The sequence below is a fragment of the Aptenodytes patagonicus genome, chromosome 2 (genome assembly GCF_965638725.1).
Source record: "Aptenodytes patagonicus chromosome 2, bAptPat1.pri.cur, whole genome shotgun sequence".
Lineage (NCBI taxonomy): Eukaryota > Metazoa > Chordata > Aves > Sphenisciformes > Spheniscidae > Aptenodytes > Aptenodytes patagonicus.
The window spans coordinates 28,198,296-28,215,315 of record NC_134950.1 but is presented as its reverse complement, the minus strand read 5'-3'; the positions used below and the strand labels follow the sequence as shown (position 1 = coordinate 28,215,315).

The 17,020-nt window shown below is 42.7% G+C and overlaps 1 long non-coding RNA gene across 1 annotated transcript; it reads left to right on the top strand.

Moving 5' to 3' along the window:
- The first annotated feature begins 39 nt into the window (after positions 1-39).
- On the top strand, positions 40-9,560 carry LOC143157346 (uncharacterized). The gene is made up of 4 exons (XR_012994763.1): positions 40-662; positions 6,498-6,611; positions 7,400-7,668; positions 9,390-9,560. It is a non-coding gene; the product is annotated as an uncharacterized LOC143157346 (long non-coding RNA).
- The last annotated feature ends 7,460 nt before the right edge of the window (positions 9,561-17,020 follow it).

Genomic DNA, 17,020 nt, shown 5'->3' with positions numbered 1-17,020 from the left:
GCGGGGAGGCGCGGCCCGGCCCGCCCCTCGCTGCCCCGGGGAGCCGTGCGGGCTCCCTCCTCCCCCGGCGAGCCCCGAGGGGGGAAGACCCTCAGCCCGTCGGTGATGGGCCGTAGCACGGAGCGGTAAATCGAGGGCGGGTTCAGCAGGAAGGTGTCTGAAGAAGAAACGTAACAACCTTCTTTTTTCAATAATTTTTTAAAAACAGTGGGTTTGATTTTTTTTTCTGAAATGCTGTGGTTATAAATATCAATACCAGGGAAGTGTTGTGGTTCATTTAACTGCTACCAGTCGCCTTTTCCAGGGATCTGAGGATGCAGACCGGCAGTGAGGGAGTGGACTGAGGCAGTACTCACTGAGGTGTGAAAATGGTGGTAACCCTTAAAGCCACTCTAAACATGAGGAGATAAATCTACACGTTATCAAATCTGCTGCTCAACCGAGAAGTCTCTTCCCTAGTGTCACTGAGCTCTCTGAGGACGTAAGGACTTAATTTCCTTCTGCTAGACAGCCCACTCTGGGCATCATCTGGAAGTCTCCAGCAAAGAGGGAAAATAGCCTTCCCTGATGAATTTTTCAGCCTATACTAAGACAGATGTTTGTCACCCCTGTGTTGTGTCCATCCATTGTCAGAGATTGCCAGGCTGTGGCAATACCAGAAGGTAAGTAGTTACTTGGTACACGGGCAAGTACCAAGTACCAGGCAAGTCCTGACTGCCAGGTGCCACGCGGCATCCCCGCGGCATCCCCGCGGCGCGGTTACCCAGAACCAAGCCGCTTCCTGAAATGCATTACGTGGAAGGCATGCAGGTGTCTTCATAAGAACTGGGTAATAATCGTAATTGGAAAAATTTATCAGATGAGATCATGGCCTGAGAGTTCACGAGCTGGTCATATTCCTTCTTTAATAATACATTTCAATAAGATTAAATAGTATTACTTGCATCACGTTGAAAATTTTCTGTGGGAGCTTTTTCACAAAAAAATTTTGAATCTAGGAAATCAATCCGTTCTACAAAAACAGACTGATGTACTTGAGAGACTATGAGAAATAATCAAAACATTAAATTAAATGGAGGCTGATGTGTTTTATTTCTGTAAGATTTAAATGATTCATTTTTAATAACTATAATACGGAATTAATAAACTATGGTAATATTGTGATGGCAAAACACAGTGTTTTCATAGATTATTTCAATGTTTCCAAAAAAGAAAAAAAAAGTTTTTATTTTGAGGCAAATTTTGAAATACTGTTCATTCTTTCTCATTTGGGACAAAATTGTGTTTTTGAACGTTGTTATTTCCTGAAGAAATAAACTCCGAATTTGAGCGAGCTCTGATGTTACCACGTAAGGAATAATATGCTACAAGGCAGCTGGCTGTGTTAGGCCAACTGTATTCATCATGCGAGAAACGCAGTCATGCCATGTCAAATTGCTCTTCCCTTGGAAAACATGGCGACTAACTCGGAAGATGCTTTCTTGCTATAAATTTGACTGAGCTTTCAGTTTCCAGCCAGCTTAAAAAGAACTCTCTCAAGCTCAAATCAATACTTAAAAGCTTTTTTTTGTGAGGATTTTTAGGGCTCAAGGTGTTTCGTGCCCCCAAATCGTTTGTCTTGCTGAGGTACTGTGAGGCTGACATTGGCAGCTCAGAAGAAGATTCTTAATATTACTAGTCAGGACATATCTTCAGCACATCTTCAGCCCATGATTTTGCTATCACATGCCCAGTTTTCAACAAGTACAGAGCCGTAGGCTTTCTTTTGGAGTCCTAATGCAGGAACGGGTGTTTGCAACCAGTTTTTTTTTACCATTTTTCTTGTTTGGGGAAAGATAGAAAAGATTTTATATCTTGTTAAAGCTGCCAACTAGACAGCACTGAGTTCCACCAATGCCCGGTCCATCCCACCGCAATTACAGCAAATTGTCTATGTGGGACCTCCTCCTCCGCTGAACTGCTGTTCTGTGCCTCCGAAGAAGACTGAAAACCTTACGATCACTCCCAGCGACCCGCAGGGAAAGCTATGTCACAGCTCAGTCTGACAGCTCAAGCCTGCACATACAGCTGACAATTACTGTTATTAAGCATCCCGGCATGCTGACCTATTCTTGGAAATATGATTGTCATCTAAATAATTACCCATTTGGGATAAAAAAAAAAGCGCATTCCTCCAGCCCCTGTGACTTGACAGAGTCCTTTAAACCCTAGTCACCTGAGCTGCTAAACAGTCTAAATAGCAGAAATTAGGTAATAGTTCAGTCATCTGCCGCTGTTTTTCAGTATTTTGAGTCCATGCGTTTAGGGCAGCCAAAGGTCTACACAACTTTCCAACTCAAACATTGCAGCCTGACGTGTAGATCTGGTAGCACTGTCTGCCGTATCCACGTGAAGCTGGATGGACCCAGCTAGTAACAACAGAGGGTGCCAAAAGGTGTATCGGGAAACAAGGCGATGCACTCGGCTGGTAACAAACCTTCTTTGGATGTTACTCAGGCTGTAAAGGGAAGAATTCAAACATCAGATAGTGCCAGGCTGAAGACAACTTAGGCAGTGAGGACTTGCCACTTTTTTCCTGCTCTTCTTCCTCTGGACAGAAATGCCTTATGATGCATGTTTAATTACACTGCTGTGCAGTTTTCCTTCTGTGAAAATCCTGCCTTGTCCGGTGGGTAGGATGCTCTGCCCTGAGCAGGGCTGGTCATGACTGAACCACCCAGAGGATATGTCACTACTTGAATTCAGTGCCATAGCACAAGCCACGGTGCATGGCACATCACAGTGGTTTTCTACGCTTGGCCTCGTTGCCTCTAGGCTCCTTTGAAGACAAATGAAATGAGGAAAGAAATAAATGAGGACTGAGCAAGACAGCACATCAGTTACTAACAAGGCTTACATTAAATAGAGGCAGAAAATTAAGAGGGCATAACATATTTTCTTCTATGATTTTTATTAATTTCCCATACTTACTGTGACCTTTTGAGAAGCTTGGTAATGCTCCAGTTTTATTTTTCTTCATTTTGAAAATATTATCATCCTCACTGGTTATTTTCTTTTTTTAATTTTCCCTAGATAAAAGAAAGAATCAAATTAGTTTAGTATGAGAAAAACCACCGCAAACGTTGAAGCTCATTGTCAAGTGCAGAAGTATTACCAATAGTGTAATTGTAGTACCAATTAGTGTACCAATACTAGAGACAACTACAACTCTTTGTTAATCTTGCCTATTTAATAAGTAGTAAGTGCAAAAAATATTGCATGGAGTCTATTTGTGTTCTACGGACTTTTTTTCAGGTAACCTAGTAAATTTATGTGTTGTGTTTAAGAACAAATAACCTCCAATAATGACCTTTTATCTGTCTATTTTTATTTTCATAATAATGCTTAGAGACTGCAAGTCTCAGTCCATTGAAATAGGAGCCGTTCAAAGACACAGAGGAATACGCTGACCGTTTAAAAGATAAAAAAGAAAAAAAAATATTCAGGCATAATACGGGTTATACAAAGTCACATAACATGTCACTGGTAGCGTAAGAAATGGAATACAGTTTTTCTCAAGTCCAGTTAAAGGGCTGTTTGCTAAACCAAGTTTCTTCCTTACAGCCGAAGGAAAAGAAAAGCCTGGGATCATTTGTCTCGCACATGGCCCAGCCCCATACCCCACCATGGCCTGAGCACAGTTTTCAGATGCTATGCAAAGAGTATAATAATCTAAGTAGACAGAAGTTAAAGTCATATTATATATCTAAACCTTTGGATGGTAAAATCTTACTTGAGAGTGGCTGAAAACAATGAAAAGCCCAGCTACTGCAAGTTTTGATACTGAGTAAGACAGTAAAAGAGAACAATACAAATCTGCTTTAACAAGTTTGCAGAATTTTTGTCATTTCAAATCATTTTTGAAGGATCTGGCTATGGTCTACGGCTAACTTAAAATATCTGAATTTCTAAAGATGTCAGATATTGAAGATGGCCATGGTGGGAAGGAGAAAGTAAATTGCGACTAAAGCTTTCTGAGATTGCTTTCTGTGCCTTTGTATTAATGTCTCTTTTCCTGTGCTACTGAAATACATTAATTTCTCTTCTGCTACTTGGCACGTATATTGAATAAAAATAGAAGGAAAAGTGCTTATTCTTACATTTCCCAGATCCGCTACATTAGAAAGAGGTACAGTAAGATAACATGAGACCTGGCTTATTTTTTAAAACTGTAATACAGAGAGGTGCATAGGAGCCGCATATACAGTGTACACAAAATCCTCTCATGATTTTCATTTGCAGAGGTATCCTGTGCTGCAAGATTAAGTCTATAACAAGATAAAATTTTATATCGTACATAGTTGGAAAAATGTAATTATTATTATTTTGTATAGTATGAAATACAGTATATAATAATTAGCACCAGTTATAAAAGTAACTAACTATAGGTTTGCATATGTGGTTTCAGGTAAGGTAATGCAACATAATCTAATATCATATCTATGATACAGTATCCAGGATAGTATTTGAGAGCATATTTTGACAGATCGGCAAGTCTTTTGAAAACACTTCTCACTTCTGTCCTTTGTGCCGTGCCACAACCTAGTGCAGACTTCTGACTCAAGGTAGGATTGTAACTTGGCATTGATATACACAACCGTGTGATAACCTCTGGAACTGTTAGTATGTTGGGAAGTTTAATTTTTTTTTTCTTTTAATATAAGTGTCTGTCATTTATTCATATGGGAAAGTATACAAGCACCACAAAAATGGGAACGTCATGCAGTTCCATATTTATCTGTACTTGGGAAAGGGCCGATTTCTCTCCATACAGCAGAAATTACATAGTAGGTCTACAGAGCACAGGAATTAAATATGAACCTCTGATGTGCAGAAGAATTTTATCTCTAGTCCCGTCAACACTGCTTATCCTTTATGGTTGTGTGATAAGTCACCCTCCCACTGGCAAAACACAGACAAAGAACATCATGTTATTCAATGATGACTTAGGAGGTTGGCAGCAGCTAATGCTGCAGAAAGTGGTTGTTCCTTCCAACCCACTCCTTCCCACCTGCGGGACACGAGAGCAGCAAGAAGGGTCATGCTCGCTGCACTGACAGCCTCTGCTTGTCGTCACCCTCTGTTCCCAAAAGTGATGGGTAGCATTTGGCCAGTGACTCGACAAGTCTATTTTGGGTAACTTTTTATCCTGTATATTCTATTCCTGTCACTACAGAGCACTCGTGCAAATGTATGTATGGAGGCTGCTATTACAAAGCTGCAATTTACTGGATTGCATCAATTTTACTACAGTAGATTGTGACAGACAAATTATCATGGTAAAGATGTCTTCATTTACACAAAGGGAGACCTCTTCTGTTATTCCTAACTGGAATTGTGATTCTTGTAAAGCTTATTCTTGTTATCATCTTTTCCTGATTGCACATCTGTCATTTCTTTTACAGTCTTGGTGCTATTTCTAGTTAACCTTATTTTTAGAATAATGGAGGAATTTTCAGTCTCAATTCAGAAGCAGTTCACACTGGAAAATGTAATCTTGATTGGCAGGAAAATTGTTTATGGGTTTTAAATTCCTTTCCAGCCCAGCTCTGTATCAGTGTATTACCATAACTGCTAAGCACTTTCTTGGTCAACCTGAAGACACCAGCTGCTTTCAAAAATCTTAATTTAATATATTTATCTCCTCTTAATCACATTACATATACTCAAGATTCCTTCCTTTATTATTTGTCAGAGGTTGCTACTCAATAAATAACTATATCTAGATCCCTTCCTTCTGTAAAATCATTCCATTTGTTTACTAATGTCAGTCAAATGGTATCGTACTAGTAGCTTTTAAATAACCTCTTAATTCCTTTTTTCTACTTTCTTTTCTATTCATGAATGGATAAATATTACGGAGATAATTAGATACTTCTAAATTTGTAGACACTTCTAAATGTTGGCTTCATATACGATTTTCATTTGATCTCTAATTTAACTTCTGAGGGTGGGGGGTTGGGGGAGACAACAGGGAAAAAGTGGACTTACACTTTTATTTGAGCATTTTTTTCAGTTTCAATTGGAGTTACTTTTTAGCCAGAAACACGTCTGAGTCTTTGGTCATGAAACTAAGCAGTATCAGGCTTAGTCAATGCCTAGATAAGAGACATCCAAGAAAAACAGGCAAAGATCTAAAGTTACTTCTGGTGCTTCAGTAGATGGCACCCTGTGCTCTGAGGAAGAATGGAGCTGCTGTACCCTCCTGGTACCAGATGGAGACTAAGTACAAAGAAGCAAACTTAAAACTGAAGTCAAGGTTGTGACAGCTGTTGATCATGAGCTATCCCATGACTCGTATCACAAGAACAGCAGCATCTTGGTCGAACTCCAGTTTGGATAATTAATGGTGTGACTTGAATTCCTTTTACCATTTTAGTCTCAATGACCAGCCTTCTTCATTTTCAAACAGAACTCATTTCATGCAACATGTTCATTAAAGCGTTGCTCCATTTCAGGAGTGGATGAAGTGATTAACATGAAGAATTCCATGATTTGTCCAGGAGAATAAAAAAGAGTAACAAGGGCTGTTACTTTAACTGTTTTTATGTGAGCATCGATCTCTGGTTCAGGTAAGTAGCAGTTTTGCTGATGATTCATGACAATATTGCAAATCGTATTGCAAAGACTGTTCCACATAGATATGGATTGTGTGGCATGGTGCTGCTTTTTAAACTTAACTGCATTTGTTAACATAGTGCTCAAATGCGATCAAGACTAGTCATATTTAACTGGTGATCTTTGAATCACCAGCACTTCGGAAGTAAACATTTGAAATCAGACTGGGGGAGTGATAATGCTGGTGATGGCCTGTCTCCAAGATAAGCTTTACTACTGGGAGCTGCCAAAAGAGATGTTGCTGCTGAAAGAATGTGGAGATGTTGGAAATATGATTGAATGAAATTCTTCAAGATTGTCGGGTGCCTCGAGCTTGGCTCCGCTATGGCTCAGGGTTCTGCGAGACTTCTGTGAGTTAGGAAACCTCCACATAACTGGATGGGAAAGAAAAGAAGTTGAGGGGGGATGAGTTTACTGTAGATACCCAGAAATTAAACTGTTTGCATCTAAATATTAGCTGCACCTGCAGAACCTCTTTAACTGATTCTTTTAATAAAGAAAGAATTTAGTTTTACAGATATGGAGTCCTACTGTGTGTCTCTCAGAATGTGATGCAAGGGTGGCAACAGCTAGTCTAATCACAGCCACCAATAAAGAGGAAACTGTAATTGACTGCAAAACATAGTAGTAATGAGAAACCAGACAAATTAGAAGCCTGGAGGGACTCCAGCTGCTAGAAAGCAGAATTTCCCACTCTAAGAATAAAAATAACAGAAATATTTGTTTTTTTGTCTGTATCTAGGTCTTATCAGTACAGATTGAAAATGGAAAAGTGGAAACATACATTCTTCTGCCATTGATGGAAAAGATGTGGGAAGCATGCCAATAGTATTGTGATCTTCAGCAGAAGAGTGATTTACAGCTTTTTGATAGAAAACCCAATATCCTCCTGGGAAAGGTCAAAACAGAGCGAGGAGCTACTTATCCTTATCGATTGACCAATCTTAAGATTGTTGGGAAAAGATGCAGGATGTAAAACAAGGAGAAAGAATGCAAAATGGTGCAATTAAGGTAACAACTGTATAGAAAAAAGCCCTTTACCGGTACTACAAACAAGTTTCAAGGTCCATACAATTGAAAAAGGTGCAATGAAATAAGTGTACTTAATGCCATTGCAGCACCTTTATAAGTAGTTCTCCTAATGAAGAGCTAATAAATATGGAGTCTTTGCACATGGTTACTCAGCACATAATGCATGGAACATGATTCCTGTGATCTTTTTATCTGGGGAAAAAAAACCACTTAGTTGCTCCAGTGTATCTCTGCAAAAGCTATTTTGATGTGCATCAGCTTTGGGAGTGAATAACACAATTTTCTTGTGATCTTGCTATCAGGTTCCTCACTTAAGTTATAATACTTTGCTCTCTCCCTGTAGAGCTGGAAGACCTTGCATCGTGCTCCTATTTAATGTGCATACAACAGTATGGAGAGCTTCCACTTCCCTTATTTCCTGCAGGCAGCTATTGCAATTCCAGCTCTGCCTTCCTTCCATAACCCCTCCCAGATGACTTGCTATATCATTTGAGGTCTCTAGTATGCTATCTATTACAGATCACAAAAAACCCCAATAACCTTATGTAAGAAATTTATAATATCTGTTCTCCGGTATGTCCTTAGCATCTAACAGCGATCAGACATGGCATCATCTCTGGGCACATTACTAGAACAGATGGCAAAGCAAGAATGAATACAATTCTCCAACATATTTTTGAGAGCATGCTATTAGAAGTTCAGGAGTTTGGAGTTCAAAGGCACTGATTTAGGATTTCCAAGGACATGGAAAATTCAGTTCTGCCACAGATTCAACCCCTAAAAGCAGCTTTCCTCCTCCTCAGCCCCCCCCCCCCCAAAACCAAGAAGGAATAATGTCATTTGTTTCTTTAAGTATCACTTTCTTATAAGTATGGAAAAGGATTTTTTGGAAATGTTTAATAAGATGAATGGAAATACACATCAGCTTTGTTTATTTATTGCTTTGGTTTTGAGGAAACTGCTGGGTTTTCTTTTTTCTCCCGCATGATACACAGCAAAGGTATAGAGAGCTCTGGCAGGTGCTTATTAATAGGTTTTATAAATCTAGATATAAAACTTTATGAAGTAGTTTGAGAGAAGGATTGAAAGACGGCTGATGATAAGTACCAACACTGGTTTGAAACGTTTGAAGTAGTGCTTTTGTACTCACAGCCCCATAATTATAATGTGCAGCTTTATGAGTCCTTTGACCTATTCTCTTCATTTATCAAGTGCTGTATCCTCCATATGTTCTGCACCTTTTCAAATAATTCAGTTGTGCTCGTTGTCTAATCATTTGTTGTCTAACTCCATCTCATCCCTCTCCACAGTTCAGTCATAAATCATTCCATGTAGAGGGTGTTCACTCCAACACGCTGCAAGAGCAAGCAAAAGTCTGTTGCCAAACTCATCAACTACTTAATCAGCTCTTCGTTTGCACATGTTGAACATAGTATGATAGTTTTCTTTGGAGTGTGTGCAGCAATGTCTCTGCATGTCGATCAGAATATTTGTGTGGCCCACTCGCTTTGGGACTGCACTGCAGAGTTTTGGAGTTTGTCTATTTTGTTAATCTCTTTTAACCATTTCCTTGACCCAGTACTCATGTTTTTCCACTCCAGGTCCTTACCCTGTTTTACCTCTTGCTTTTGTCCTCCACATGCACGATTCCTTGATTCTCCCTGGCTTCTCACTCAGCTTATCCCAATTTTCTCTTGCAGCCTTGCTTCTTTGAGCCAAGGAGAATCTCCATCCTTTATTGGATGCGGGGGGGAACATTGTCACTGAGGATGAGGAAAAGGCTGAGGTACTCAATGCCTTCTTTGCCTCAGTCTTTAACAGGCAGACCAGTTATCCTCAGGGTACTCGGCCCCCCGAGCTGGAAGACGGGGACGGCGAGCAGGATGAACCCCCCGTAATCCAGGAGGAAGCAGTCAATGACCTGCTACGCCACCTGGACGCTCACAAGTCTATGGGGCCGGATGGGATCCACCCGAGAGTGCTGAGGGAGCTGGCGGAGGAGCTCGCCAAGCCACTCTCCATCATTTATCAGCAGTCCTGGTTAACAGGGGAGGTCCCGGAAGACTGGAGGCTTGCCAATGTGACGTCCATCTACAAGAAGGGCCGGAAGGAGGATCCGGGGAACTACAGGCCTGTCAGCCTGACCTCGGTGCCGGGGAAGATTATGGAGCGGCTCATCTTGAGGGCGCTCACAAGGCATGAGTGGGACAACCAGGGGATCCGGCCTAGCCAGCACGGGTTCATGAAAGGCAGGTCCTGCTTGACCAACCTGATCTCCTTCTATGACCAGGTGACCCGCCTAGTGGATGAGGGAAAGGCTGTGGATGTGGTCTACCTGGACTTCAGCAAGGCCTTTGACACTGTCTCCCACAGCATTCTCCTCGAGAAGCTGGCGGCTCACGGCTTAGACAGGTGTACTCTGCGCTGGGTCAAAAACTGGCTGGATGGCCGGGCCCAGAGAGTTGTGGTGAATGGAGTTACATCCAGTTGGTGGCCGGTCACGAGCGGTGTTCCCCAGGGCTCAGTACTGGGGCCGGTCTTGTTTAATATCTTTATTGATGATCTGGATGAGGGGATTGAGTGCACGCTCAGTAAGTTTGCAGACGACACCAAGTTGGGTGGGAGTGTTGATCTGCTCGAGGGTAGGAAGGCCCTGCAGAGGGACCTGGACAGGCTGGATGGATGGGCCCAGGCCAACTGTATGAGGTTCAACAAGGACAAGTGCCGGGTCCTGCACTTCGGCCACAACAACCCCATGCAGCGCTACAGGCTTGGGGAAGAGTGGCTGGAAAGCTGCCCAGCAGAGAAGGACCTGGGGGTGTTGGTCGACAGCCGGCTGAACATGAGCCAGCAGTGTGCCCAGGCGGCCAAGAAGGCCAATGGCATCCTGGCCTGTATCAGAAATAGTGTGGCCAGTAGGAGTAGGGAAGTGATCGTGCCCCTGTACTCGGCACTGGTGAGGCCGCACCTCGAATACTGTGTTCAGTTTTGGGCCCCTCACTACAAGAAGGACGTCGAGGTGCTGGAGCGTGTCCAGAGAAGGGCAACGAGGCTGGTGAGGGGTCTGGAGAACAAGTCTTATGAGGAGCGGCTGAGGGAACTGGGACTGTTTAGCCTGGAGAGAAGGAGGCTGAGGGGAGACCTCATCGCTCTCTACAACTACCTGAGAGGAGGTTGTAGCGAGGTGGGTGTTGGTCTCTTCTCCCAAGTAACTAGCGATAGGACGAGAGGAAATGGCCTCAAGTTGCACCAGGGGAGGTTTAGATTGGACATGAGGAAAAATTTCTTTACTGAAAGAGTGGTGAAACATTGGACCAGGCTGCCCAGGGAAGTGGTGGAGTCCCCATCCCTGGAGGTATTTAAAAGACGTGTAGATGAGGCGCTTAGGGACATGGTTTAGTGGGCATGGTGGTGTTGGGTTGACGGTTGGACTCGATGATCTTAGAGGTCTTTTCCAACCTCAATGATTCTATGATTCTATGATTCTATGATTCTTGCCAGAGCTATCTCCCAACTCCATCTATCTGTGATAGGGAACAGTGATTCCCTGTCGTCTTCTCTGACTAGTCCTAGTCCCGTTGTTCATCCCCTATTTTAAAATTCATAGAATCATAGAATGGTTTGGGTTGGAAGGGATCTTTAGAGATCATCTAGTCCAACCCCACCTGCAATGAGCAGGGACATCTTCAACCAAATCAGGTTGCTCAGAGCCCCGTCCAACCTGACCTTGAATGTTTCCAGGGATGGGGCATCTACAGCCTCTCTGGGCAACCGGTTCCAGTGTTTCACCACACTCGTAAAAAATTTCTTCCTTATATCTAGTCTGAATCTACCCTGTTTTAGTTTCAAACCTTTACCCCTTGTCTTATCGCAACAGGCCCTGCTAAAAAGTCTGTCCCCTAAATTCCCCTCCCTTTGTCAAACACGCCTCCTCCAATTCCCTCTTCCGTTTTCTGTACTAGCTCCACACCTTCCTTCCTTGTCACAGCCATGGGCTCTCTCCAACCATCATGTCTCTAGGCCAACGTTCCTTTCGCAGCTCTCAGTCAGAGGTTTCCCTTTTCCTTTCCTGTGTTTGGGTCTCCAGACTCCTTTTCTGAATCTTCTGCTTGTCTTTTCCTTGTCCTTAGGGCATTTAAGTTAGGCAGATTCCTTTCTTCTCTCCCTGGGTACCCAGCAGATGAGAGCACTAGAAGTAGGCGCCAGTACTCAGCCCTGTGGAGTGTAACAGCAGCCCAGTGTTGGGATTAGAGTATGGGTCTTGCTTGGTGCTTCAGTCCTGGCCAGACTGTGCTCCACCAGCCTGCGGGATCAGTCGTACCCAGCTGGAGCAGCACCAGGGCTGCTGCCGCAGTCGCGCATGCTGACAAGCAACATGGAAAAAAATGAATCTGACAATAAAAATTTTCTGGTAAACGTACTATCTGCCATGTCCATACTAAAGGTGTGTCCTGGTTTTGGCAGGGATAGAGTTAGTTTTCTTCCTAGTAGCTGGTACAGTGCTGTGTTTTGGATTTAAGATGAGAACAAAGTTGATAACACACTGATATTTTAGTTGTTGCTAGGTAATGCTTACACTAGTCCAGGACTTTTCAGCTTCCCATGCTCTGCCAACTGAGAAGGCTGGAGGTGCACGAGAAGCTGGGAGGGGGCACAGCCAGGACAGCTGACCCAAACTGGCCAAAGGGACATTCCATACCATGTGACATCATGCTCAGTACATAAAGTGGGAAAAGCTGGCCGGGGGGGCCGCTGCTCGGGGACTGGCTGGGCATCGGTCGGTGGGTGGTGAGCAATTGCATTGTGCATCACTTGCTTTGTATATTCTTTTTTCATTATTATTATTATTACTATTATTTTATTTTAATTATTAAACTGTTTTTATCTCAACTCACAGTTTTTCTCACTTTTACTCTTCTGATTCTCTCCCCCATCCCACCGGGGGTGGGGAAAGTGAGCGAGCAGCTGTGTGGTGCTCAGTTGCCAGCTGAGGTTAAACCACGACAAGGTGTTTCTGATATCATATCTAATTAAGGATCTGTTTTGGTGGCTTCTTCATTCTTGTGCTCAAACATTAAATTAGTAGGGCAAAAACTTACTCCTAGCTACGAGTTCTTTGCCTGGCATTGCAGATGAAGGTCCTACTTACAGATCTAAACATATGGGGGTCTGTACACTAGGTGGGATTTGAAACTATTCACAAACCACCAGCATTTAGGATTGTCACCCAGCAGGTTTACTCTTGAAACCCCCTATGAGCCCCCCATTGCTGTTGAGTGTGCATGCATGTGTAGGTTCTCTGCTTAAGTACATCAGCAGTTTGTCTGACACAGACAAATATTTTTGGTTGAGTTGTGACAATGATGGAGAGAATTAACCAGTGGTCTGTATGCTGGACAGCAATGGTCTGGACTAAGGTGTAATTGTATTTTATTGATGTAAGAAATTATATTGCATGAATCACAGTACAAATTTTTAGTCATATATTTGTCTTGAAGTCTATGTACAAGTAAAATGCAATTTTAGCTGGAATGCTTACTACAGGCTTGGGGAAGAGTGGCTGGAAAGCTGCCTGTCGGAAAAGGACCTGGGGGTGCTGGTCGACAGCTGGCTGAACATGAGCCGGCAGTGTGCCCAGGCGGCCAAGAAGGCCAATGGCATCCTGGCCTGTATCAGAAATAGTGTGGCCAGTAGGAGTAGGGAAGTGATCGTGCCCCTGTACTCGGCACTGGTGAGGCCGCACCTCGAATACTGTGTTCAGTTTTGGGCCCCTCACTACAAGAAGGACGTTGAGGTGTTAGAGCGTGTCCAGAGAAGGGCAACGAGGCTGGTGAGGGGTCTGGAGAAGAAGCCTTATGAGGAGCGGCTGAGGGAGATGGGGTTGTTTAGCCTGGAGAGAAGGAGGCTGAGGGGAGACCTCATCGCTCTCTGCAACTCCCTGAAAGGAGGTTGTAGCGAGGTGGGTGTTGGTCTCTTCTCCCAAGTAACTAGCGATAGGACGAGAGGAAATGGCCTCAAGTTGCACCAGGGGAGGTTTAGATTGGACGTGAGGAAAAATTTCTTTACTGAAAGAGTGGTGAAACATTGGAACAGGCTGCCCAGGGAAGTGGTGGAGTCCCCATCCCTGGAAGTATTTAAAAGATGAGTAGATAAGGCGCTTAGGGACATGGTTTAGTGGGCATGGTGGTGTTGGGTCGATGGTTGGACTCGATGATCTTAGAGGTCTTTTCCAACCTTAATGATTCTATGATTCTATGATTCTATGAATGCTACTTTGAGAGTCTCAGAGATTATAGTAACTGTCCAGTTATAATTTTTAGCAGTTTAAGCAGTACCTAGGGTCCCTCTTCTTCTCTTTCATTATCATGAGATCTGGGAAGATTACCTGGCAAAAAAAATCTGCTTACATGCGACACTTGCTTTCATTGCTTTATAGCAGTAACACGAGCTATAGTTGGCAACTCCACAGTAAATAAAGACCATAGTGAAAATGACAGCAGCTTCAAGGGGTTTAGCAGAGCGTGGATTATTGGCCAAGATTCTTGCCAAGACTACACCACCAAAATGTGATGACATTCAGTGCTAACCCTGTGAAACCTGACTGACAGTCTCTGCTGAATGCATTAAGTGACTCTGCTTACGTACTGGAAATCCCAAGTGTCCAATTTTTAAAAATTTTTCTACTGAAAAGCAGTGTAAAGAGCTGGAGCTGGGCTGCTTCTTTTTGCTCAGTTTCTGAGCATTTAGGATGCATTCAAGTCACCTCTTGCAAACATACGTCACGTCTCAGTCGTATATCCAAGAAAACTGCCTAAAAATCCAGACTCGTGGGTTTTCATGAAGCCTGTCCATTCCAACTGCTGAGATTTAAGAAAGCAAAACACTGCAAAGCTCACAATACATCCGCAGAGGGTGGCAAAATTGTGCTACCACTAACAGACACAATGCTCAATAGCAGTCTTCATAGAAATCAAGGACATCTCCAGGTAACAGCCAGTTTCTCTGCATCCCAGCGTTTGTAAGATAACTGTGAATAATGAGTGACCCTGAATCTGTTTGCGTTAAGACAGAACTGTGATTCTTTTTACACCTTCTAGTGCTACAAATAGAAAAGGTAAATACACTGGGCTTTGTGAGCTCTCAAATGTCAAATCCAGAAATAAACCCCACTATTTTGTTTAACTGATAAATGTACTCATTACAGATTTTATTAAGTGATTTGATTTGCATTAGGTCCTGACACTTGTCAGATTTGTGTTGAAAAATTATTAGAAAACAGTTTCACAGATGAGGGGTTTTAGCTGCAGATGTCTTGCTACGAAAATCTGTTAGCACTGTTTTCCGCAAACATAAACTAGCAACAGGGAAAGCTCGGCTAGTTCACTTACAGATATACCTGAACTTTCAGACAACAATATATAGCACATATACCACGCTAGTAGATTTTAGGTGCCAAACAGAATGTGCCATATTGATCCTCATGTGCTGTGGAGGCTTCATTGCAAGATCATGTCTACTCCTTAATTCATGTAGAATAATTGCACATCTTAATACCAGCCAATTTTATGTCACAGAGTAAAGGAAAGTTTAGCTACTTTTGCTTCAATATCTGGGACCTAGTGACCCAGATTGACTGGTCATGTAGTACGTAAATCAGAAAACTCTCAACAAACCTCAGTGAAACAACAGAGCCACTTTTAAAGAGTTCTGTGTATGGCTACAACCGGTCTATAATTCACTTTAATGCTCAGCAAGAAACATTTTGGAGATAATGGAGGGAAATGAGATGCACACTTACCTAAAAGTAGTTAAGACAGCTTCCATGCTTGACCAGCATTTTGTATCATTTAGCTGGAGTAAGATTTGTATATTCTTTACTGCTGTCATGAAAACTGTCTGCTAGACAGCCTTAGCTTATTAGTTTTGCAACCAAAGAAACAACATCAAGATTTTTAGAGAGTGACAGAAGTACCAGGGGTCCTGCCCCACCTTACTTATAAAATACCAATGAACAAACGACCTTCCTGATTTTCAGCATGCTTACTAAACACCAGGAAACCACTGGAAGAAAGATACGAGAAAGATCGAAGTGCAATACTTTAAATAGCCATGCATGCTTTCCTCCTCAGAAAATAAATACGAAACAGAGAACACAACAGCTGGTTAATTCACTGTCCAAGTCAGCTGTTATCAAAGGTAACCCTCAGTCATTTACATAGGTGACGAACTCGACAATAATTCAGTCACATTTCAAAAGTGCTCCTTAATTCTGAAGGTTTCAATTTTCACAGTGTGTAAGACACAGACTGTGCTTAGTACAGAGCATCTTACAGCTATCATTGATTTCAATGGGAGGTTCAAGTTTCTACAAAACAGATGAATGAAGTCATAAATTGTAATACCAGAAGAGGCCGTTACGGTAATCCAGTCGGACTTCTTTGAATTCTGAGAGAATGTCAGTAAATGTTGCTTGCATGGAGCCTATAACTTACAGCTGAGCTAACGCATAGCCATAGGAAGGCTTTCAGTCTTGATTTAAAGACTTGTGTGACTGAACCTATTGCATCCTAGATAAAGTGCTTCACAGTTAGTTACCTCAGATTTCAGTTCTCTCTTTTTTTTCATTTCAGCTTCTAAGCATTATATTTCGTTATGACCTTATCTGTTAAACCAGCCTTTTTACCCAGGAATCATAATTAGCCAAGCTGAGCTTACATGCAGTAAGGTTTTGTTATAAGAGCATCAGAGAGGAAAACCACACAGAACTTGTGGGGCAAAAAACACATGTACATGATCCTGATATACATAGTCCTGATGAGCTGGCAGGTCAAGACGTCCCTGAGGAGCCAGGGATCCTGGGGCAAGCAGGCAGGAAGAGGCAGGGCCCCTGGAGCAGGCAGCACAGGAGGGAGTGTTGGGGCCCTTGGCGCAGGCAGGGAGAGCAGGTAGCACGCTTGCAGCCCTAGCAATCCCACACGGACGTCATGACTACAGATCCCCATCATGACTGCAGATCCCCATGATGACTGTCTCCCCAAATTCAGAATTGTTTTCCTTTTATAAGATGCTTTCCAGACAGCCAGCAGTCTTTGGCCTCCACCCCCTAAGCCACACGCATACCTTCTGATACCAGACAGCGTTACTTTCTCAGGTCTCAGCAAACGTCTCCTCCTGTTGCTTGGTTGTTTTTCTCTTGCTCAGCTGCTGCTTTCCTTCAGCATGCTCAAAGCAGTTGTCTTCATAACTTGCGATGTTGTGTTTTTTTCAACCAGTAATTGGCCATCAGTTAGTTGTTTATAATATTGGGTCCTCTGTTTTCAACGATATTTTC